The 26,114-nt window shown below is 42.6% G+C and overlaps 1 protein-coding gene across 3 annotated transcripts in view; it reads left to right on the forward strand.

The window, feature by feature from the left end:
* Positions 1–1,777: 1,777 nt before the first annotated feature.
* Positions 1,778–26,114, forward strand: part of adgrl1a (adhesion G protein-coupled receptor L1a) — a 110,978-nt gene continuing 86,641 nt past the window's right edge. For all 3 annotated transcript variants that reach the window (XM_061223101.1, XM_061223102.1, XM_061223103.1), the window contains exon 1: positions 1,778–3,683. The gene's annotated coding sequence lies outside the window, so the exon portion shown is untranslated. The remainder of the gene's footprint in view (positions 3,684–26,114) is intronic.

Consider the following 26,114-nt stretch of genomic DNA (forward strand, 5'->3'; position numbering starts at 1 on the left):
ATAATAATAATAATAATAGACATTGTCAATATCATCGTCATAGTAGTAGGCAAATAAATTGTTTTTTCATTGGTGTCAAATGGTCATATGTGCTGGCCATTATGGTAGTTGGCTCACCACTGACAGGAGGCAAATTAACCACCATTTTGGATGATCAAATCTTTATAAAGGCAGTTTACTGCACATTTCATAGCAATGCTGGATATTCAGCACCATTCCTGTTAATTTATATATACACTGAGTGATCACTTTAGTTGGTAGACCTGTACACCAGCTTGTTAATGCAAATATTTCCGAACAAATGTCAGAATGGGGAAGAAATGTGTTCTAAGTGACTTTAACCGTGGAATGATTGTTTGTGCCAAACAGGGTTGTTTGAGTATCTCAGAAACTGCTGATCTCCTGGGATTTTCATGTACAGCAGTTTCCACAGCAGAGAATGGTGCGAAAAACGAAAAACATCCAGTGGGCAGCAGTTCTGCGGGCAATGAGAGAGGTCAGAGGAGGTCAGAGGAGAAGGGCCAGACTGGTTGAAGTTAACAGGAAGGTGACATTAACGCAAAAACCCACACATTACAACAGTGGTGTGCAGAAGAGCATCTCTGAACACACAATGCGTCAAAACTCTAAGTGGATAGGCTACAGCAGCATTAGAACCACTGACCTTGCGTGTCCCAGTCATTTACCTTAACCACTACGCTACAGGCCGCCCTTAACAGCTTTTACAAAATGCAATTGTAGCTACTATCGTGGTAAAGCAGAACCTATGTTATTCAAATTTTGTTTAGTCTACATTTATTTCCAGTTCAACAAATGTCGGCCTTGTGTAGATGACTCATCTTTAGTCTGCACATTTATACATATTTATTGTAATACTTGGTTTTGCTACTTCACAAAGGAGAGCTGTTGTACACAAGGCCAACCTTTCTTGTACTGTAAGTGTTGTGTAGCTGGAACATTCCATTTTAGAACCCTATACACCAGTGTTCTGTGCATTGACTTCCCCCAGGATGATGCGATGTAGACAAGGCTGAAACGGCAATGAGTGTTTATTATCACAAAAAGCATGACCCCAGACTTAAGCTCTTCAGACAACTTCTGTTACAAGCACAGCGTCCCATACACAAGGGAATTGGTTTTCTTCAGGGTTCAAAGCGAAGCCTGCCCCCTACTGGCAACTCCAACACTATGTCCAGCTAAAGCCTGGTTGCTGGTCTACCTACCAAACCCTGGCCAAACCCTGGCCTAGCCCAGCCCTGCTCAGCTTCCATCATCGGAGACAAGCAGGTTCTGTGGCTGCTGATTACATGCTGATTACTGCACCCTTCTACACATCATTTGCAAAATCCACTCTCCTCCTGAATCCAAAAGAGTCCACTAGAGACCCTTAAAACATGGACTTAAGGGTGCAGTTAGGTCCTTTATCTGGGCTGTGCGGATAGCAGTGGACAGAAAAATTAGCAATGAGGAAACCAACAATTTTAAATTTTTAAACAAGAGGTTTATTGGAACACCTTAACTAAATGAACATAAAACAGACAAATACAAGTCTCTGTAGGGGGGGGGGGGGGGGGAGTACACCATGTGTGCGTAGGTGCGCACGTGTGTGTCATTGTGTGAAGAAAAAAAGGTAACTGTTGATCAAATAGAGAAATCCATTTCGTGTTTTGTAAAGCGCAGTAGTCTCGTGCCAGAGAGAGGGAGGGGGAGAGAGGGTGGGGATTCAGTACAAGCAAGAATACTCGGCACCGGAGGCAGACGGATACGTTTTGGTTGATTTCGCGTCTGCAATATTTGCAGCACTGCGGTGTGGCACCACACAAAGAATTAAGATAGAAGAGCGGACATAAGCGATCTAGGTAAATAGCTATCTCCAGACATTCACAAAATCTGCGACATTTGAGACACGGGTTTGAATGGCGGTCGGGGGCAAAACGAGAGTATTACCGCCCCTCCCACCACCTTAATAATATCAACTTCTCATCTGGAATCGACGCTGGTGATTTCTGACAAAGTACAGCGGTATCTATAAGAAAATCTGTGCGCCTGTTAGTGAATGTTTACGCTGGATATTCGAGGACTTTTGTCACGTCACATTACTCCCTTTTTCCTCGCCTCTGTTTGCACTGCGCCTGAAAATGAAAAATAGAAAATAATTAATTAATCTAAAACGTCGAGAAGAAGGATTAAATAGGAACAGGAAGGCTGTTTTTGCGTGTGCTCACGCGTTGTCAACCGGGACGGATTCGGCTTGGGAATGTAATTATCACCCCAGCGCCACACGTGAAATAGACTGTTCTCAGAACGAATCTTTTTTATATCCACCTTCATGCGAACGCTGAATACCGAATAAAGAAGCGCCCTTCGGACAGCCAGCAAACCGCTGTAGCCCACAGATGCCTGCCTCGTCTGCCATTGAGAATCGTGCACACACAGTATTAGACACCCCAGGACTACTGTCGCACACAAGGGAAGCTTATTCTTTATGTTTGATTGATTTATCCCCTCATACTTAAAATAATTATATAGCCTACATTTATAGGCTACCTTTTTATGTTCGGTTAAACTCGGAACTGGAATCATGCTGGATTATGAAGGAACGTCGCACAGAGAATATAACATTACGCCTTTTGTGTCGCTTTAACTCATATTGACCAACATCAAGCTATCAACCAGTCAATCAATCGACTTGATATTGACCAATAAACAATGACCGGTTCTGGTTACTGCCGAAGAAGACAGAGCCGACTGTGGACTTGAAGAATTACTTTGAGTGCATATTAATATTTTATTAATTATTCATAATAGGGTACATTTATGCGAAAATTCATATTTGATTGTACTTTTGGTTTATTGATTGTTGCTGCTGAACAAAGATTGTAGTGTATCAGGGATATAAACGGATTTCAGAAGGAAAACCCTTTTATGTGGAGAAAATCGACACTTCGACATACTGACGGAGAAGGAGACAGAACGACTGATCCTTTCTCAGCGCGAGGACATGCGTCGGAAAGCAAACCTCTGATATTTCTGCTGCTCTAAAAAAAAAAAAAAAAAACATTTGCATGAAAGCATCAACAATAGAGCTGCGATATAATAATGGTATTCTTAGATGTACCCGCAAACTCAGCCTTGTGTTTTTATGTATATTTTTATTTGTTTATCAACATAATTTTGGGTGACTCTGAGCGATCTGACTATGGGAAGCGCTCTTCAGTACATTGTTGAATCGAACCTGTCATCGACATACCAGTGAAACGGACTGCGGAAGAAATATTTTCTCAAGACATTATTAATTTATTATGATTATGGTTTAGAGTCATTACTATCGCGCGTCTTAAAGGAAAGACCATAATCTTAAGAAGAAGGGATGTCGCATGCTAGCTTTTTATTTTGTATATTCGTCTCTGGTGTATTGATGTGAGAGTTACCCTGCTATGAGGGAAATTTCGCCTTCGTTCTGGTCCTTTTTGACTGGGCGGATTTTTCTCGCTTCACGCGCACGGGCTCGCGGGTCTGCCTGGAAGATATCATCTTATTAATTTTTAATCTTTATGCATCCGCGCAAAGAAGGAGCAAAAAGGAGCAAACAACGGATAACCAGAGAGGGAGCGAGAAACGGAGGAACGCGGGAATGAATGAGAGCCACTGAGCAACGGAGGCCGGAGATTGGAGGAAGCAAGGTAAGGCACGAAGTGAGGTTTTGATGCAGGCTATTCCAGGCTACGGGGATGCTGCGCTAAGCGCGACCGCGGGATCCAGTCTGACACCGCCAGCTTCATAACAGGGGGTGGAGAGGCGTGTAATGCGATTTATTTATTGATGTTTTATGCTTGGACAGAAACGGATTTCATGTTAATGATGAATCAACACGCGCGTATTCATCTCCTTTTTATATGTAGGCTACCCATACACACATAGCCTACAGACACACTCGCACGCACGCGCGCGCGCACACATGCACGGACGAACACACACACACACACACGCACACACACACAACGGTGGGTGACGCGCGTGTTGACGGCGCGTGAGTGTTTTAAAAGGTTGCTCACTTGCTGTCATTTTTAATGGCACACCGCGACATTTTCTCCGGTTTCTATCTCCATATTGCCATAGTTGTTATAAGACATCTGCATGTAATTTGTATGTTGGGTCAATTATTTAAAGTTGGACTTCAAAGGAGATCAATGTTATCTGTTTCTGGTTAAACCGAATTCGTACAATACACGAACACGCATGCATGCACAAACGCGCACGCACACTCATTATACATAGGTTAATATTACATTATATATTTAAAGTCAGGGTGAAAATAAGGACATTCAATGATTTGACCTTAAATCCAGTACTAGTTACACTTTGCATTGCGCAGTTTTATTTGCTTGTGTGTGTGTGTATGTGTGTGTGCGCGCGTCTGCCTGTCTGTCTCTGTCTTTGGGTGTAATACGCCCCATTATAAAATGATTGCGCCAACGATTACGAAGATTTGTTCACAGAACACACATTCCCAATCTCTCTCGCTCTCACTCTCACAGAAGAATGTTTCCCCGAACGCTAGGCAGGTTAACGGTTTTGTGCAGAACCGCCCCCGAGGACTGCGTGTGCCCACTCCCCTCCTCCACCGTTTTTCATCTTTTTCTGTCTGTCTGTCTCTGTCTGTCTGTCTCTTTCAGCACACTCGCCTCCCCCGACTAGTCGCCTTTTATCATTACGTGGTTTATGGCGTGTTGTACAAGAAAAGCCGCATTAGAGCAGGGTAGAGCTCAAATGTGTGTTGCAGAGCAGAAACGTTAATCCTCGACCTCGTCCATACACATCCTTCACACACAGCTGTATGACGCCGTCAGTGGCTCCTCTGAACTGTCGCAATTCCGGTCATTTTGAAATGCTGACCATAAATCATAGTCTATATTGATATTTTTTTATAGATCTTTTTCATATTAAATTAAAGCATGTAAAATGCATCACACTCGATCTTTCATTCACATTTCTGGCACAGTGCTTCCGACCACAATTTTAACTCTACACGTAGGCTATATTATTAGGCTATATTATTGTTATATGATAATAGTTACCCGTTGTTATCATTACTGTATTGATAACAATGTAATATACTGCACCCCCTTTTCCCCTTCAACGTCCATTAACGTCGAATTCACAGAACTGAAATTGACCAACAAAAAAAAGGACGAAAGAAAAAATATTCCCATTCGTATCTACGTAGGCAACATAAATTCTGAAATAGTTACAGCTTGTTGATTTTCCATCGGCGTTTGATTTGACGTGCGACGGAAATTACCTGCAGGCATATTACAAAGCCAACCCACAGGGGGTCCTTGGCGGGGTTCTGGGGAATAGGACGCACTCGGGAGGATGGGAATCATTTTGCTTTTCTGGGACTGCACAATAGCGTCCATTATGTCTGATTTTAGAAAGCACACTATCATTAATTATCTTGATGCTCCCAAAGGAAGTTTAAACGATGTAATTTTAAGTTAACACCGACGTCTTTTATGCCACACCAGAAAGACGCCATGGAATCGACAAACAGGTTGTGTAGTTATAGCCTACACGAAAAAAATCCATCGCCTAACATTTCGAAACAACACAGAACGGTAAATATTAAGACGGTGTTTTAGCAGCCTATATATGGCGTGATTGAATGAGCAAATTTGCGGGTGCTAAATTGACTAAGCGTTAACATCTACAATCAAGAAGGTTTGTATTTGTACCAGTTGGCTCCTTAGAGCGGTGTTGCTCTTGTCCATAGGTCTCCTGAAGTGTATGTTATGACAGATATCGATCAAAACGGCCATACATTGCGATTCATTTTTATTTACATTTGAATGCATTGAATACAAAATGATTGTGACGGTTGTTATTTCGGCAAGATGTTCAGCGTGGCTTAAATGAGTATTTTCCTCTCAACACAAAAAAAGAAAAGGAAAAAGAATTCCTTGCAAGCAGAATTTGGAATATCTTAAAGATAAATTGATGCTGAAATTAAGTTAGTTTACGTTTTAGTAATTGAAACTGAAGGAAATGCAACAATCTGTAAAGAGGAGAAGGATGAGAGACATGGTAAGCCGGAACAGAAAATACATTTGATTTATATAGCCTAGTGTGCAAAAGCTTGGAAAACGGGTATAAGCATTTATGGCTGTGAGATTTGTCCATTGTCTTTGCCTGATGGCTGAGCAAAGACCTGCAGGTTTGCACCAGCATAATTGTTCTTTAAATTGAAAAGCAAATGCTGGACCGCTTGGGCATTGAACGTTCCAATCACAGAAGGATCGCAAAACAAAATTATTTTCACAAAGTAGAAATGTCAGTGGGCTTTCATATATGTCGGTGTGTCTTGTCACACCACACCCACAAAGATTGTGCGTGATATGAGTGTCTAAAATAGAATAGTCAAGCTGAGAGGTTAGGGAATTGACCTCGCACCGGAAGGTATAGTGCTGTTGAAATGCGTGTTTAAAAGTGAGATAAGCATGCGGTGCCTGCCGTGAGAGTAATGGGACCAGCCCACCCAGTGCTGATTGAGCGATGGAAAGGCCCGCTACTTTTGATTGGGCACTGTTTGCGCATGCATTATCTCTGTCACAAGGCTGGTGAGCCCGGCCACTGCCCTTGAGCAAAACCACTCCAAATTGAGATGCTTCATTAAATGTCCAACTGCATAACTGCGATATGTAAGATGTAAGCCTGGATATGGGCCTTCGATAAGCCAATTGTGCAAGATCTCCTTTTTCCCATTAGTAATCGGAATATATTGTTTTGTGTATAAATAATAGGATATGTTTTTCTTCATGTATTCTGCCAAATTGAAAGCCTTGTTTCTCGACAGTCATCTGTGCAATTATAGTCATGTTGTGTGCTGCATTATTTTATTTTATTTTTATATATCTATATATATATATATATTTATTTTTCTTTGGGGGGGGGGGGGGGGGGGGTGTCTATTTTTCAATAAGATTTAATCCTTAAGACAGAACAGACCACAATGCCTGTCCATGAAACGGGGAATACCTTCAAAAAGAAAGGGCGGCACTCAGTATAGTGTTTCTGCAGAACGTCCGTTGGTCTGGCACAGGTAGCATATTGCGTTTTTTGTATAGCGTTGCGTATTAGAGCTGACATGAATAGGCTAATACCTGCATGACCATTGTTTCATCTGTCATCGAGAGCACTGTGCTCTAGTACTCGATTCTCTCCCTGTGGCAAAAAGCGCACCTTTCCTTCATAATGAAGGGCCCCACAGGAAGATATTGGGCCTCCACCTATGTGCCCTTGCCGTCAAATGCAGGCGTTAAATTGACTGATGAGCCCGGATGAGGAACAAGCTGAGAATGAGGTCATGTGAGATCCTGGCGGAATGGGTGAGTTGCTGCAGGAGGTGTATTGGGTGGGATCAATACAAGATGGTTTGAAGACGAGGCGTTTTGGAACGTTCTTTCAAAATTCGAAGTCCATGTTCTAGAACTCCATTGCTTTCAGTTGCCAGTAGTGATCCTAACAGCAGCGTTAGAATGTTCACTGTGATCGCATTCTGATCACATATCTGTGATGTCACCTTGAAGGGTAAATCTTATAAACACAGACACATACTGCATGAGGAAATATCACCCCCCTCTCTTTATCGATGTTCAATAAACCTGCTTTACTTTCACAAAATATGTTCTGTAAATGTTGCAAAGGAATCCTATACAAGACAGGAGTGCACAAATGACTGAAAATTTTACCCAAAGACCATAGACACCCCTTAAGAATTTTATTTGGTGATATTATCATATTAATGATTGCTGTGACTGTTCGAGGCAGAGCCTTTGAACTCATTTTTGTATCTGTCTAGCCAATTGTTATTGTATCTGCCAATCGCATCTGCCTTTCGCAATTTGCCTAATCTAATTTGTCTATCTAATTGTTGTATGTCATTGGCAACCTGCTTTCCTTTCTCCCTTCCCTTATCCCTATCGCTTCCCTTATTCTTTTATTTTTTTAAATATATTATTATTATTATCATAATAATAATAATAATAATAATTATTATTATTATTATAGGGTATCTTTATTTCTATCATTCCTGTTTAGTCATGACAGTAATATGTACTGAGCACATATTACACAGACGGTAACACACTGTCAAACCCCCCCCCCCAAACAAAACAGTGGATATTATTTGCATAGACTAGGCTATTGATATTTACACACTGAGGCAGACACGCACACATATCAGGGCAACTTGGCTTGTCCTTGGGCCTTATACAGTACCTGTAATGAGGTCTGTAGTGAGTTGGAAATAGGAAACTGGCTGATTTAGCTTGCCATAAAAATGGTAATGCTATACTTGATGCAGATAAGAGCTCAGCAGTCCATAGGGCGAGGCGGCAGTATGTTGTAGCCGCTGTGCCCTGATGGCTGAGGGACAGGGTTTCCATGAAGACAGGGGCCGGCGGTCTTTGCTCCGCTCATGTGGCTGTCTCCCGGAGGTGAGGAAAGGTTGGATCCGGACCCATTGCGGTGTTCTGCCAATCTACCAAATAACGCGAGTGTGTGGTGGAGATGGGCGTAGATCCGGCTCCGTGCCATCCTCGGTCTGTCCGTGCGAGAGCCAATGAAAATGCGGCTTTGTCAACATCCACGAATGGATGGACGCGGGGGTGCGTCCCAGTATTCAAAAGTGCATCCCCCTTTCCTCCACTTGTCTCCTTCCTCCCATACTTCCAGATCGAAGATGAGTTGAGGGAAGGAGGATCAACTTTTTTTGAGTATTGGGACGCACCCTCAGTGTCATTCAGCATTCAGCCATGTTAGGCTGAGTATGTGCATCGCCCGGATTCTCTGAACGTTAGGCTCCGTTGATTACATTTAAGGGGCTCTTTCCAATCGCTTATTTTTCACCTCCTATCTTCTTGTTTTTGCCCGACACGGAAATGGAAAATCAAGGTCTGCCATCTTTAAGGACATTCCAACCCTTGAAGCTGAAATTAGGAGGCACCCGAAGTTTTCACAGGCAAGAAAACATGCACGCTTTCGCAATTGTTTTTGGAAAATGCGGATCCACCCCTCCCCATCTGCCACGCATGTGCCACATCTGTAACTGATGTGGCTTTGAACTGCCGTCCGAAGGAGCGAGGACGTTCAGCTGGCCTGATTCTCATTTCTCTGTTACCCCGCCTGCGTCTCCTTTCGGCTCTTCCTCTTTCGCCTCTCCTGACGGGTGTAGCTTGGAGCACGGAAAGGAGCCAGGAAAGGGAGAAGGAGGTGCAAAACAAGTGATGGGAAAAAGTCCAAGGTGTTGTACACCTTCCAGAGAGGCAACCAGGGTGCCCTCTGAGGTCACTGGGAAACTGACACCTGTCGTGTCTTATTGCCTGGCAGCCGAATGGGTAATTTGTTGATTGTCCCTATTAACAGCTTCCATTAGACACAATTACTTGCGTGTCAATTTGATGAGTGACTGATGACTGTGGGAGAGCATCACATTTCACTAGCTCCTGCTATTTGGTGCGAATTTACCTCATAAACGCGAATGTGTGCACGTGTTTGCATTCACGTGTGTGAGCGTGCGTGTGTGATCGTGAGAATGTGTGTGTTCTGTGAAGGATGCATGTGACTGCACCACTTTTTTTGCAGCAGGATCATTTCCTATCTGTCCTTTCTTGTTCTGTATTGTTCTGCATGGGAAAGCAAAAGAAAAAAGAAAAAAATCTCTGGAACCATGTACTTGCTAACTGCTAACACAGCAGGGATGCGTCTTGTGCAGGCTACTTACTGTATGTATTGTGAGCAAGAAATTTGCCTTGTAGAAAAATAAATATTGCAATAGAGATGCAATCATTTGGCCTTTTAGAAAATTTAGAGCAGACCGTGTATTAATAAAGCATCCATCTGTCCGTGTTGTGTCCATTACTCTGATATGGGATTATAATGCATAGCAATCCACAGTGTACATTTATTTTGGTAAATATTAGTTCTTATGTCTGGTAGTTAGCTAGCTAATTTAGTTGAATAGCCATCTAATTCAATAGCTCTGTTAATCGTTCATATTATGCAAATGTATCTAGCCATATGGTTTGTAGGTTGAGTAGGTTGGTGTAGCCTGAAGAAATATATCTACCCAAACACACTCATGGGTGTGTTTAATCACATAAACATGGCTTTATTTACAGCAGACGTAGCTTCGCCCAGGCTTATGTTCAGTTGGTGAAACAGGTGGGACATGACAAAGCCAGATGTACAAATGTAAAAATTCACACTTTCTCAAGCACTTCAGGTAAATGGGCTGCTGCCTCTGCCCCCAGGGGTAAAAAATGCCGAGGTAATTCATGTTCTTAGATCCCCTCATTGTGCTCCGAACATTAGAGAAGATTTCATACGCCTTCTGTAGTGAGATCACAGGTATTAGTTTAGAGGGGTGTCGTTTCTCTGTGTAAAATTAATGACAAAAAACCAAGCCACTACACACCTGCACACAATGGTTCAGATTCTTGGCCACGCCATGATCGACGTTGTCGTATTGCTTTTAATATGTGTAACATGGTAATTTGCATTTAGGGAATCAGCCGTGCTTAATGTGCGTTGGAATAAGTACCGGACCTCTTTGCTCAACTTGATTTAGTTACAGATCAAATCTGGACCATCTGAGCTCTAAATCCTTTCTGCCGCTGTTTCTATAGCAACCTCAATCAATTTGACGCCCAGTTACAGCCCGGCTTGGGTTGTCCCTTTCCGATTGGTGGCCGAGGGCTGGATAGTCACCCCTCTGATTGCTGGCTGAGTGCAGGATTGTCCAGCTCTGATTGGTGGCCAAGTGCAGGATTATCCCCCTCTGATTGGTGGCTGAGTGCTGAATTGTTCCCCTCTGATTGGTGGCTGAATGCTGGACAGATGTGACTGCTTGTGACAGATGAACCAGTGATGATGTTGTCTTTGAGGTGCTGCCTCGGGTGTTGATCATTAAGTCTGTGGTGGATTTTTCCACTGTGTCGGTTAGCATTAAGGCAGAAGTATTAGGTTTGTCTCTGCAGCCACTAATGTATAAAGACTCGGAGTGAGGTGGGGTGGGGGAGGTAAAAGATGCAGAAGATGAAGGGTGGATAGTAAGGAAACTGCATACGTGCAAGTGCTTGTAAATGTGTGCGTTTATGTAACGGTGTGTGTTTGTGTGAGTGGGCATATGTGTGTGAGTATTTGTAACCCAATGCGTGTGTGTATATCTGTATCTACTCGCTGCCTTCCCATTAAGAGGAAATTCATATCTTTTCTTTAATAAATAATCCTGGTAAAATTTGCAGACCACAGCCACTGGGGATGAGTGACTGCTATATAGACAACTATTACTGTTTACGGTTTATCATTTTAGATGAGTCAATTTAAAAAAAAATGTGCAGTGTAAATGCTTTTCCAAACTAAGAAAATATAATTTAAGTAAATAGTCTCCAGAGCGATAAAAAATTAATAAATAAATCTTTACTGAAGAGTTTCTGAAAGAAGAAGCAACTATAAGGTATATAAAAGCAGTTCTGGGAGTAAATAGCCTGTTGTAAAATAGACTACAGTGTTATAAAATGACTTAGGTTGGCCAGAGGCTCTTTGAGAAGCAAATTATCCAGTATACGGAAAGTATTTCTGAGTGCATTTTCAGTACTGTGGCGGAATAAAAGGTATAGGCACATTAGAATGGGGTGGGGGGTAATATCTGCTACTATGAAGAAAGAATGGATGAAACCATTGAAATGAAGGACAAAAGAGCCCAGAAAGATAAACGGAAACGTGTGGCAATGAACAGGCCTTAATTTCATACATCCAAGGTAGGGTTGTTAAATCGCCCCCAAACCTGTATCGTCCTATTGGCCTTGCTGTTTCAATACCTTTTAAGGGGACTGTATGTAACCAACTACTAACCAGTCTGTTATTCTGGACTTCATATTCCTTTGTGATTGTGAAGATTTTTGATGCAGAACTGTATTGGCTTAGCCAACGCGTGTTCTCAGTTTACCTGCGTTTATTTGTAATTGGAACGGAGACAAACAAAATCAAACAAAATCCGGAGTAATGGGATCCCACAGGGAATTCCACATACGGTCCGGCACGTTTCATGCACACCATCCATACACTTTACACAATACAGGGTACGCCGTCAAAAACTGTTTTCCCTTCTGCATCACCCAACCGCTCACCTAAATGAGCACCGCCATGCCCATCTCAGTCACGTCCAATCAAATGGGCAGGCAAAACCCAACAAAAACACAAGCATCAATTAAGAATATCCTTCAACAACTGATATAGTAATATGATACAAGCACAATTGTAATAATTCATTTAGGCAAAACATAAAACTTCAAAACGGTTCCAACGACTCTCGCAGCTTTGTTGTAACTAATGTTTGTGTTTCACGTTGATGTTCTTTTCACGGGTAAATTACGTAATTACACTGCATTACATTACAGGCATTTGGCAGGCACTCTTATCACCCCGCAGATCACGGGGGTGGTGAAGCACTGCACTGCTCTCTGTTTGCGCTGTGCCTAAATTGTGGGTTTTCTCCTGTGCAAGAACTTGAAATATCAGTAAGAGGTGTGTTGTGGAAACCTTCAGTGTTTTTAGTCGTGTCCTGAAATGAATTTCAGGCTCATTGTGTTAAAAATAAGCCTGACCAGTTACAACCTTGGACAAGGGTGTTTTCCGGGTGTAGTAGTAGTATTGTTGGAATCTGAACATGGTGTGCCATTGCGCTGTATTCCAAAGACGTGACGTCTCCAACAACAACAACTTCTGAATGGCAATATAGTAAAGAAGATGCAGGCTTTTTAGTAGGAAACAAATACACCCTCACTGTAAAATAAAATAACCCAAATTGTGCATTTTTTGAAAACACTACTGGGTCAATATGGGACAGAACACATACTGGGTTGCTTTTACCCAGCAACTGGGTTAGGCTGTTTTAACCCAGACTGTTGGATTAATAATTTGACCCATGCATTGAGTGAAAATAAGTAGATTGCAGGGTTAAATTTTGCCCAAATATTGAGTTATTCCATGTTTCATTACAATCACGACTTTTATCAAAATACATAATTATTATTATTATTATTATTATTATTATTATTATTATTATTATTATTATGTGAAACACATAGCTATACAAACCCACAATACAAAAAGAGCTCACAAGAAACATTGCTTGTAAATGCATTTTAATTAAACTGGAAGTAAAATCCCTTGATGAGCCTGATTGGCTATTCTTGAGGATCTAATTTATCAATACAGTAGCTCTGATTACCATTTTACATTCACAATAATTGTTTTCAATAACAGTTAGCTATGAAATCGCAACTTCACCTCATTATCCCCACAGCTGATGGTGCTTGTATTTGACAGACTGTTGCCACTCTCACACAGTCGTTACTCGTTACTGTTACCTCAGGTAACACTTAAAACACCTTAGGAGCTAGGCTGAATTTAACTTGTAGTTGCCAAACATTTCGTAAGGGTCTGCATTTAGTTTTTGGAAAACAAATTCATTCTTATTTTTCTCTATTCAAGTAATGTAGGCACTCACCAAATATTGTCACATAGCCTAGACACTGTAGCCAGATCAGAAACATTCAGTCATGCCAATGACTCATATTGAAATAATAATAATATTATAAATAACCTAGGCTCATATCATTATTATGTAAAGATTGAAATTATACAAATGATATTAATAATTCTAAACTCCCCTTAGTCCATCTCTGGTTGTTTGGTTGTAGCTAGTTAGATTAACTGTCTGGTGAAGCTGTCCAGCTTCAAGCTGGAATGAAGAACCCACTCAGAGAACCCAGCCGCAAAGCAAAGGGAATTTTTGGGAAAAATGAAGTTACCCAGCGAACGAACCTAAACAACCCATAATTATTATGTCAACCCATTTTTTTGAGTCTTAAAATTCACCACTTGTGCTAAATGATTTCTGCCTATAAAAAGAAAAAAATACTAACGTGGTAATCACCAAATAGATAAGGACCAACAATAGATGTAATCAATTGCTCGACTATCCTTTCATCCCAAAGCAAAGGGAACGTAGAATATTCCGCATTTTAAATGAGTAGAAAATAAGTAGTTATAATATAAAAAAAACATTGCGCATTATCAGGGCCAGTTTTTCTATTAGATGATGTGTGAAAGCGAGTCCAGGAAGAGATGTGGAAATGTAAGGAGAGAGTCTTTTGTGTGTATCTGTCCTAGACGTATTAAGCCTTTTCTTCACAATGACATCATTAATATTTTGTGCAAATTGACACGGTTCTCTTTTCACTGCTGCCTCATTGTTCTGGGCCGTGCGGCCTGGTCTTTGCATTGTGGTGGGCAAGATGGAAAGAAATTGATTATTTGATGGCAGTTTCATAAAGTTTGGATGGCGCAGAGAAAAATTGATTATTATTTTTTTTTTTTCATTAATTCATTTCAGCATAATATGGTATTTATATATTAAAAATAGCAATGCTTTCACACTCTAATAAGGAAGCAACAACGAGTAAATTTCTCCAGTAATGAACTGGGCGAGATCATCTAAAAGCCTTTTAATAATTAATTCTCAATGAAAAAACACTGTAAGTAACTGGAAATTAAGTTGTGACAATTTATCAGCTTTATTTATTGATTTAATTTTTCAAACTGGTCTAGGAAGTTTTACTGCAGGTCTTCTGTGAAAAATATTGGACCCCATCATCAGGGAACAGTGGAATCTGTGAGCAAAGGTAGCCAAACCTTTTCATAAGGCTCCCAAACATTACCTGCCCTGGCTCAAGAAGCCTATCTCAATAAAACGGTTCACTGCCGACATTTTTATGCTACGCTCACGACAGGCTGAAGTGCAGTGGCCATTTAACATTCTAATATACAGAAGCATATAAAATGAGATGTCATGCCCTACACATCTATACAAGATATGCACTTAATGGATTATAAATATTTTATAAATGACAATAATCACAACATTTTATTGCAAGGACCTTTAAATGTGTTTTTTATTAATAACAGGATTCTTTTATCCCAGTCTAAAATATGTAATCTATTTTAAGATGTGCTGTGTGAATAAAATATCCGAGACTGGTTTTCCCATTCTGCTGAGCGCCGAATATTCATGTACTTTAGTGTGGGAATCTCTGTCAGGTGTCTTCTGAAGAGGGAGAACATTCAGAGCATCTGCATTCTGTTTTATGGGGATGGTAGACGATGTCTTGTCATTTGTTGCTTTTTATATAATGCACATATTTCGTTTCTGAAAGCGCCTCTGTCAAAGTACCATATGAGTTGCTCAATGAAAATGAAATGTGTAATAAATTAGTATTCTGAAAATGGAAGATGAGATATATAAAATGTGTATGGCTGTGTGTATGTGTAGATGTGCACTTCTGTGGAGAGGTCTGCCCATGTGTGCATTTTTGTGTGCCTATTATTGATCATATGTGCACACTATTTCCAAGAGTATGTTGGTGTGCACATTGTTCATACAGGTGTGTGCTCACACGTGCATGTGTTTGAATGCGTGTTTGAAGTTGTATGTTTACAGCCCCATTTCTGTACACTCTTGGGTGATTAGAATAAACATCTTAATGTTGATGATAATGACCACTGCTAGTAATTGGAAGCAATATCTGAGAACACTACACTTAATGTAGAATTTCTAAGGGTTAAATGAACTGGATAAGTCCAGTTAGCATTTTTGGGCACCGAGGAGAACACATCCCTAGCTCACACTAGCTTTTTATTAAATTATGATGCATACAAATGCAAATATGCTACAAATAACAATCGATCAATGCTTCAGTCTGCCAATGAAAGAACCTACGGTGTATAAATCCGGCATAGTCATGGCCTCCATTTTGATTCCTCAATTCCTCAGTCCTGTTGTTTCAGGGTTGTGGTACAGTGTCTGTTTTCTCAATTCCAACCAGAAAAAAAAAGAAAAAGCTTTCTACAGCATTACACCAAAGCTTAGAACATTTTTACAGTGCAGTGAAACGGCATATTTTAATTTCATACTTTGTTGCGTGCCACTGGTTCAGTCCGTTGCCTATAGAGACGGGCATTCAAATCCCTCTGTCCTTAGCATTGCCATAAATCAAATTTTTTCTTTCATTTCCATATATCGTTTATGATTCTTTCTCCAGTTTAAAGTGGTGCAGGTATCCAGTATATGGAACATAATAAATCTGTACTGTTAAAAAAAATTTAAAGACTCATAACCCTCTGCAGGGAACTTGTGTTCATGTCTCCCCGATGCGTCTGTCTGTGATATTTTACTCTCGTATTCCATGTTTTCTCTCGTTTTTTTGCAGTGCCGGTTGTGCACAATGCCTGCCTACTGGGCTGCTTAACGAATCTAACCCCTATTTTTCTTCCCAACAGAAGGTTGATTACGCTAACTACTGAGCTGGCTGGCTGTTTTGCTAAATTGAAATGGAGGTTAAATGCCTACATCACAGCTATTTTCCATCACATAAACTAGTTTTATTAGTGTTATGACATGCAGCCACCAGGCAATCTCCGCATGACCGGCAGGGCTGTGGTGAGAGGGAAGCGGAACGTAAAAAAGACCGACAGGCTATTGCAAACAAACGCAGTAATGCCGGGGTTGTCCGTAATCAGTAAATTGCGAAGACGGTATTTTATAATTAAATAAATACCCCGCCGCATTGTATCCTCGTTCAGAATCCACCAATAAACAGCCTTTGTCACAGTATAATTACCCAGAATCATCTGATAAACGCCTGCCACAGTCTGTAATTATGCAGAACGCGCCAGTAATGACCCGGGCCCAACAGTATCAATTGTCCTGAATCCTCTGAACAAGACTTACCATCTGTAAATGTGTCCCCCGAACCCCGGCGCTCTGTATCTGAGATAGGGATACGAGGGCAGTGACCTCACCCACGCACACCAAACTCCACACTGCCCCACCTCCACATCCAAGCCTGCATCCATTTGTTTTCTCCTGCGTGAGAAAGAAAGTCATAACTGAAATATCATACATTTTATTATTATTATTTTTTTACATTATTATTCAGCTCAATTTCAGTAACTAAAACACTTTTTTATTTTTTTATTATAGTGAATTTAACCTGAACTGTTTTATGTGCTGTTCTTAATGGTGAGCTACAGATTAAATATGGGGCAATAAGAGTCAATTAGCCCTCCGATTCCATGGAATAGTATTTGCTCCCTTCCTCGTGATTTCAGATCTTTTGAAAAAATTTAATCTTAGACAAAAGAACCTGTGTAAACACAAAATGCATTTTTTAATTGCGATTTCATTTATTTAATGAAAAAAGTTATCTGACGCAAATCACCCCTGTGAAAAAGTAATTGCCCCCGTAAAATTAACTGATTGCACCACCTTTAGCCACAAGATTTGCAACCAAACACTTTAGCCCACTCTTCTTTGCAGAACTGTCTTTAATTCAGACAAATTGGTCGGTTTTTCAAGCAAGAGCTGCTTATTTCTGGTCCCGCTACAGGATCTCTATTGGGTTGGTAGAGGAAATCAGGAAGTGGGCGAATATTTTTTCACCGCACTGTAATATTAGGAGACACTATGGCCAGATTTTGGGGCTTTTTTTATTTGACCTTTGTCAACAGTTTGTCTGCGTGTGTGCAAGTTTGTGTTTGTGCTTGAGCACATGTTTATATTGATGGTTATGAATGTGTGTGGCAGTGATGAGTGTTTTGCGGCGTGTCTGCGTGTCTGAGTCAGTGACGTGTGTATGCCTATTTCTGTGTCACTGAGGTGTGTGTGTTTGCTTCAGGAGGGAAACACCACAGGGAAAGTCACAGTGTAGTGGTGGGAGACAGCTGTTTGTTTATCTGTGGAGAGAGTAGGGAAAGAAAATGGAGTAAGATAGGGAGGGAAAGAGACCTAATGGAAAAAAGGTACCGGTTGTATGTGTGTGCTGAGTGTGTGAGTGTGTCTGCTGCGTGAGTGTGTCTGCTGAGTGTGAGGGTGCGTGAGTAAGTGTGCGTGCGTGCGCGTGTGTTTGCGCATGTGTGTGAGAGGAGGAGGAGGAGAGACGGAGAGAGTAGCGGAGGAGGAGAGATGGAGAGAGAAGAGAAGATGGAGAGATGGAAAAACACCCTAAGCATGGGAGGGAGAGCGCATCCGGAGTGGATTAATTAAGTGTGATAATTAAGCTGGGATTTTTCCTCTCTCTCACCTGAGACTCTGTCCCTGCTCCCCTTCACTCGATCTCTTCATCCCCATTTACACACCGCACAAAATTACTACTGACCACGAGCAGTACTGACCATGATAAGTACTGACTCTAATCACAACCGGACATGATTTGTACAGACTCCAGTCACTACCGGCCATGATCAGTATTGACCCCGATTAGCACTATCCACAATTACCACTGACCATGGTGACTACTGACTCCATTCACTACTGACCACAATCACTACTTACCATGATCACTACTACCGATGATCTCTACTGACCCCAATCGTCACTTACGACAATTACCACTGACCATGGTGACTACCGACTCCATTTACCCCTGACCATTATCACTACTGACCCTGATTATCACTAACTACACTTATCACTGACCATGGTGACTGCCGAGTCCATTTATTACTGACTGCAATCACTACATACCATGAGCACTACTGACCCAAATTATTAAACTGAATTCTATTTGTTTAGCGCTTTTTACCGAGGACTGTCACAAAGACACTTTAGCAGTAGGGCAAAAAGGAAAAGGCTAACATCATGCCAATGCCCCAAAATAGAAAATACATGAGGTGAAAAACCCTACAAAAATAAAAACTCCCCAATGGGAAGAAATCTCAGGTGGAACCCAGCTATGGAAAGGGGAGCCCATCCTCTGTTACCCTGCTGGATGTAAAGAAAGGATGTAGAAAAAAAAGAAATGTAATGAGAAATCACAAGTACAATCACGACTTACCCGAATGACCACTGACCATAGTCACTACAGACCACTGTTGCTAGCATAACACCCTCATTTTTCACCACACGGTCATTATTACTGACCGCAGCCAAGTCGCTGTTGAACGCAACGTAATCACGACTGGCCACAGTACCTTTACTGACAACCACAGCTCACTTATCCAGAACACAATCCCTCCTGACCACGCTGCCATCAGTACTGACACATTCACTACATGAACAGTGCTGATTACTGAGGGAATAAGACCGAGAAAGAGAGGAGACAGAAACCAGACTTGCAGATTCACCTGGATTCTCATTCTACAGCTGGATTTAACCTCAGAATGGGATTAACATCATCTGTCTTATTAAACCCAGGCTGTGCACGCATTTATAAAGATATTATTCAGTAGGAATCATAATCCAAACGACCCTGACAAAATCCAGCACTGAGCACAAATTCTAAAGACTTTCTAAACCATGAGGCTTTACATGGTATCAACATCCTGTAGACAGCCCTATACCTCCATTTGCCCCCCTGCCCAAACCTCTGGCTCATTCCGATTCCTTATTTTATCCTTCCCTGTCTTCTCATTCCTTGCCTAAAGCCAATAGAGGTCCGCCATCTCAAGGAAATTCCAATCAGTTTAATGTTCTCTCAAGGAACTATGAGGCTTCCAAATATTTCTTCAGCAAGGACCCATGTGCACATCCTCTGGGGATTTTTTCTCGGTGGGCGTGACATTTCAATGATTGACCTGTGGATCCACTTCTCCCCATCTGCCACATCTGTTACTGACCTTGCTTCATACTGATGTACGGAGAAATTCATGCCTAATTCCCGTTTTCTCCATTACCCTGTCTTCACCTCCGCTTCTAGCTTCATTTCCTTGTCTTCCCCAACGGGTGGAGCTTGGAGCGAGGCAAAAAAGCAAGAAGGCGGTGAAAAATAAGCAATTGGAACGAGCCCTCTCTCATCTCGATCGTTCTCCACTGGGCAAAAGCAAAGTATTAATGAAAAAACGAATGTCATGGAAACTAAGTGTGAAGTGAAAGGAAGTACTGGCTTTTCAGAGAAGAGGGAATAATCTGTCTCCTTTCGTAGTTTCTCTCTCGCCTCATTTTCACTCACTCTCTTACTCTCTACTTCTCTCACCTCCCCCCCCCACCCGCCTCCTTTCACACCTCTCTGTGTGGATACAGTTTTCTCGGTATCGGCAGCAGAAGATGGATTGGAGGATGATGTATCTGACAGAATGGTCAGATAGTGATGGATGGGTGATGGGGATTAATGCAGTGCTGTGGTGTTTGTGTCCGTGTGGACGACTCCCTGATAGATAGATAAAACTGATGAGCAAATAAACAAGAGAACACTAATCCAGCCCCCTTCACAAAAAAAACATGGGGGAGACTGACGACAATGATGGTGCCTGTAGGGAGAGGAGGCGTGGAGGAGTAGAGAATCTAGGGAACAAGGGAGGTGACAAGTGAAGTAGCGTGGTAGGGAGGGTGTAGGGGATTTGGGTGGGGAGAGAATGTAGAACATGAGGGTACAGGAGGGGAGAAGGCTGTATTAGTGGAGTGTGAAGGGTGTAGGGGACATTAGGAGTGTGGTGTGGGTGTAGGGGATATTGGGTGCAGAGGCTGTAGGGGAGGGCGGCACGGATGGTGCAGTGGGTAGCAGTGCCGCTTCACGGCAAGGAGGTCCTGGGTTTGAATCCCCGTCGGCCAGAGCCTCTCTGTGCGGAGTTTGCATGTTCTCCCCATGTCTGTGTGGGTTTCCTCCGGGTACTCCGGTTTTCTCCCACAGTCCAAAGACATGCAGGTTAGGCTGATTGGAGAATCTAATTTGCCTGTGGGTATGAGTGTGTGAGTGAATGGTGTGTGTGCCTTGCGATGGACTGGCGACCTGTCCAGGGTATATTCCTGCCTTTCGCCCAATGTATGCTGGGATAGGCTCCAGCCCCCCTGCAACCCTGTTCAGGATAAGCGGGTTAGGATAATGGATGGATGGATGGAGGCTGTAGGGGACACAAGGAGGGTGTAGGGAATATTAGGGTGGTGGGGAGGTTGTATGGGATATTGGCAGGGTGTTGGGGATGTAAGGAGGCTGTGGATAAGGGATATTAGGAGGGTGTAGGGGACACTAGGATGGTGTTGGGGTCATTAGGAGGGTGGGATGAGTGTAGGGGATATTGGATGCAGCGGCTGTAGGGGACACTAGGAGGGTGTAGGGTCTATTTGGGGGTGGAAAGGGCGTAGAGTGTGCATTAATGTGCTCAAAGCTGTGAACTTTGGACTGAGCACCGAGTCGATGTGAGAGGAGTGGACAACAGAGGGAAGGGAGAGAAGAGAGCAGGCTGGGTAGAGATGGAGCTGCAGAAAGGAGAGAGGGAGGGAGGGATGAGAGCAGACTGGGTAGAGATGAAGCTGCGGAAAGGAGAGAGGGAGAGAGGGAGGGAAGTGCACCGGGGAAATTGATGGAGGAAGACGGAAGGGTCTAGTTCCTCCTCAGGCTGTCCCGTGATGAGCTCCGTCTCACTTCAGAGTTTTAGAGGATCCCAGAGGCGCGGAGATCGATCCTCCGACCGCTCCGCACCTCCTCCACGCTCGGCCCGTTCCCAGCCAGCAGAGCACAGCTCTGACTAATCATTTATTGGCCTCCCCAATTTGGCTGCGCAGTCGACAGAGTGATTAGTACTGGAGCAAGAGCGGGGAGGGGGTACGAGAAACAGCAAGAGAGGGAGCGAGTCACAGCCCAGACACTGCGGGAGTCCTTAGTACTCTTTTATACACATATTTGACCGGAATTTTACTTTACAATTTATTCACTCTGTAAATTTGGTGCAACAAAACTGCAGATCATATATATTTCAGTGTTTGTTCGTATAATGTTTTGCATTCTTTCTAACAAATTGAGAGGAGGAATTTTCCTTTAACGGTCAGCAGTATTTGCTGTTACAGACTGCATCTTGCCGTTCTGAGTCTGTAAAATGCTTTGGCAGCACAATCCTGTTATGCCAATAAATCCCATTTGAAATGAACTGAGAGGGGAGAGAGTCTGGAAACAGGCTGCCCGAGGCATAAAAATGTGGTCATTTAAATATAACAACCATTACTTATTACTTGTCCTGCTATTTAATATTCACTATTCCTATTTTTTATTGGTGTGAATTTCAAAAACACTATTTATCTATACTTAAAGTTTTTGAATTCAATGTTTTCATCTGCTGTAATACCCAGCTGTAAAATAAATATAGTCTTGAAAGAGTACGTCCTTTTCTGCTTATTAAAGGGTCCCCAGAAGGGGTTGCCATCTCTGTCTAACTGACAGTTGGAGCCTGATTAATGTATGACACTTTCTGAAAGGGTGTCTCCTTTCACGGGAAAGGCTGTTTTCGGTGAAGACCCCACAGAGGGTACAGTCGCACCAGTTGCGGGACTGTCGCAGAGGACCATGTGGCTCCATGTGGTGAGCACCTCTAGATTTGTAACTGCGAAACCTGCCGCGCAAGCAATGGTAGGCTGTTCAATGATCGGAGGGGAAGGGCCTTCCTGTAAAAAATGGCTTCCTTGTAATATTTATGCAAACCACTGCACACACCCCACACAGAAGCGTCGTTTGCCCAGTGTGTTCGACGGTGCTACCCAACCGGGTTGTTTTTGCATAACCATAAAATGGCTGCTAGTGAAGGGTGCCTTGAGTGGTGCTTTGAAAGTTGCCTTAACTGACTCCCTGTGGATTGGGAAGACCATTGTGATCACAGCCATGAGTCTTCTAGTCTTGGAGAGATGAAGAGGGAACGGGCTGGAATGCCGCCCGTATCGTTGCGAAAACCACCCCCCCCTCCACTTCTTCCAGTTAGAGCCAGTAGAACGATGTCCGTTGGAGGCCTACGATTTGGCAGACTGCCAGTAAATAAGCGATTAACATTCCAAGAAATGTTATGCGCGAGCAAAGCACTCTACTGTTCGTCTTCTGTCTTTCTCCCTTGCACTGTTGTTGGCCACCCCAATTCCGCCCCCCATCCTCGCCCACCACCCAACCCAACACCCCCCTCCCCCCCCCTTTCCCATCCTGCCCTGTTCTGTTCCAGCCCCCGCCTGGAGGCTGCCTGTTTTCTTTGTATCATGTTTCACCATCGATTCCCACAAAGTACCAATTGAGATGGATCTCTCTGTCTGTCACAATAGCAACGGGAGCCGACAGAGTTTTTAAAATGGGATTAGGCTTAAATAGAATTTAATTTTCACCGTCGCTGTCTGCCTCCTAGACAATCTGACGGCAGTAAAAGTGATTGTGTGTGCGTGTGTGTATATACATGTCTGTGTGCATTTTAAAGTCTGGCGTGCACGTGTTAGTGTGTAAAGGGTTCATATAGTGTAAAGTGCTAGTGTGCTGTAAATGCTTATTTTGGTGTAAAGTGTCTGAGCTCTAATTAGGGTGAATTAGTAGGGTGTGTAGGGTTGGTGTGGATGTAACATTTATGCAACGCTGCGTCTTTACAGCTCAATGAACATTTACACCACACTGTATTTTTACAGTGCTACAAAAATTCACACCAACCTGTATCTTTATAACACTACAAACATTTATACCACTCCACAACTTTACAATGCTACAAACATTTACACCTCCCTGTAACTTTACAATTCTACAAACATTCACAGTTCACCACGCTGTAACTTTGCGACACTATGAACATTTACACCACCCTGTAACTTTACAACACTGAATGTTTACACCGCCCTGTATTTTTCAAATGTATGCAACGCAAGCCAAGGCAGGCACTGCTGTTGTATTGTTCAGTTCAGTCTGTCTGGCTCTATCTCTCTCTCTCTCTCTCCCTCCCCATCTCACTTATACCAACATGATCAATACCTAAATTAATGTGCAAGCAAAGAGACAAATCCTACCACGCTGCTCTTGGCAGAAAAGTGACCCCCCCCCCCCCCCCCCCGCCCACACACACACACACACACACGCACACACACACACACTCCCCCAGCTGGGCACTGAGCTGCAGAAGGGTGGGGGGGGCGAGTGGAGATCTGCTCATGAATAATAGATGTGAAACCATGCCAAACTGGATGGAGTGTAGTGTTTTATCTCTGTTTTTTGCATTACCAACCATATTACTGAAAGTAATTATTAACTGATGTTTAATGAGGATGTCTCTCTCTCTTATGGAGGGGGGCTGGGATTAGGGCTCTTGTGTGGAGACAATAACAGGGACTGGGAGTGTGGCAAATGGGCCACAGGTGGGGACTGCTGTGAGGGGACACACACGGGAGGTGTGTGTGTGTGTGCCTCTGTGCGTGCGTGCGTGCGTGTGTGTGTGTGTGTGTGTGTGCCTCTGTGCGCGTGTGTGTGTGTGTGTGTGTGTGTGTGTGTGTCTGTGTGTGTGTGCCTCTGTGCGCGCGTGTGTGTGTGTATATGTGTGTCTGTCTGTCTGGCATGAGTACGATATATTGGTGTACATTTGTGGATGGGTGTATTTGTGCAGGTGTTTGTGTGTCTGTTTGCGTGTGTGCTTGTGTGTGTGTGTGTGTGTGTGTGTGTGTGTGTGTCTGTCTGGCATGAGTACGATGTATTGGTGTACATTTGTGGCTGGGTGTATTTGTGCAGGTGTTTGTGTGTCTGTTTGTGTGTGTGTGTGTGTGTGTGTGTGTGTGTCTGTCTGTCTGTCTGTTTGTCTGGAATGAGTACGGTATATTGGTGTACGCTTGTGGATGGGTGTATTTGTGCAAGTGTTTGTGTGTCTGTTTGCATGTGTGTGAGTACTGTAAATGCGTGTGTGATATAGTACATGGGTGTGTTTGTATAGTGGTGTGTGTGTGTGTCACTGTTTATTACTGTATATTGATGTGTGAGAGAGAGAGAGGGAGATAATTGTATTTCTGTAATCTCTTCTGATCGGATCAGCGGCAGCCAATAACACAACGTTGAGTGAAATGTCATTCTGCTCTTTATCTCATCACTCTTCCTCTCCTTCTTTCTTCCTCATCTTTTTCTGTCTTTGTTTCTTTCTTTCATTACACTGCACTGAGTAGCAGTGCCAAGTGTCAACTAAGTTGCAGATGGAACGAGAAGGAAAGAGGAATGGAGGAGGGAAGATGGAGAAATGTGAGCCAGAGACTGAAGTAAATGAAAGTAGTCTACATACTCCACACCCAACGCACACATAGTAAACACGCAATGAGCACTTTATTAGGTATTTATTCAACTTTTTTACTTTGCTGCTGTAGACTATCCACTTAAGAGGTTTGACGTGTTGTGTGTTCAGAGATGCTCTTCTGCATACCACTGTTGTAATGGGTGGTTATTTGCGTTACTGTCTCCTTCCTGTCTGCTTTGACCTGTCTGGCCATTCTCCTCTGACCTTATTAACAAGGCATTTCTGCCCACAACTGCTGCTCACTGGATGCTTTTTTTTCTCCAGAGACTGTTGTGTGTGAAAATCCCAGGAGATCAGGAGTTACAGAAATTCTCAAACCAGCCCGCCTGGCACCAACAATTATTCCATGGTCGAAATCTCTGAGGTCAAGTTTTTTCCCCATTCTGACGGTTGATGGGAAGATTATCTGAAGCTCCTGACCTGTATCTGCATGATTTGATGCATTGTACTGCTGCCACATGATTGGCTGATTAGATAGTCGCATGAATAAGTAGCTGTACAGGTGTTCCTAATAAAGTGCTCTGTGAATGTACATATACCCACACAGTTTGTACTGTATATATAAAGAAGTATGTATATTTGTGTGTATTGCCAAAAATTAGTCCAAAATAGTTTTTTAAAATAGATCCACAAATAAGGCTATGTAAAAATAACAATACAGGTAATGATACAACTGCGTGGTAAAATTTGGTTCTTTCCGGCAACACGTTTCAACATTGAGAAAATGTCATTCTTTATCCCGCTCCATTTGCTCAGAGAAGAATAATACAATTTATTTTTTTCTTTCTAAAATTTTGGCCTCTTGTGGCTGTCTGTTTCACCTGGGTATACAAATTCATCGTCATTGCACTTCTGTGATCGTCACTCTACACCATAGGGAATGAGACTCTCGGAACTCTCAGAAGAAACAAAACTCTCAGCAGAAACAAAACAAAGGCTGACTACCATCACAAGTCAAGAAGTGATTGCAAACAGATACCACTTAAGTTAGGTCATTA

This window comes from Conger conger, chromosome 16, assembly GCF_963514075.1.
Source record: "Conger conger chromosome 16, fConCon1.1, whole genome shotgun sequence".
Classification (NCBI taxonomy): domain Eukaryota; kingdom Metazoa; phylum Chordata; class Actinopteri; order Anguilliformes; family Congridae; genus Conger; species Conger conger.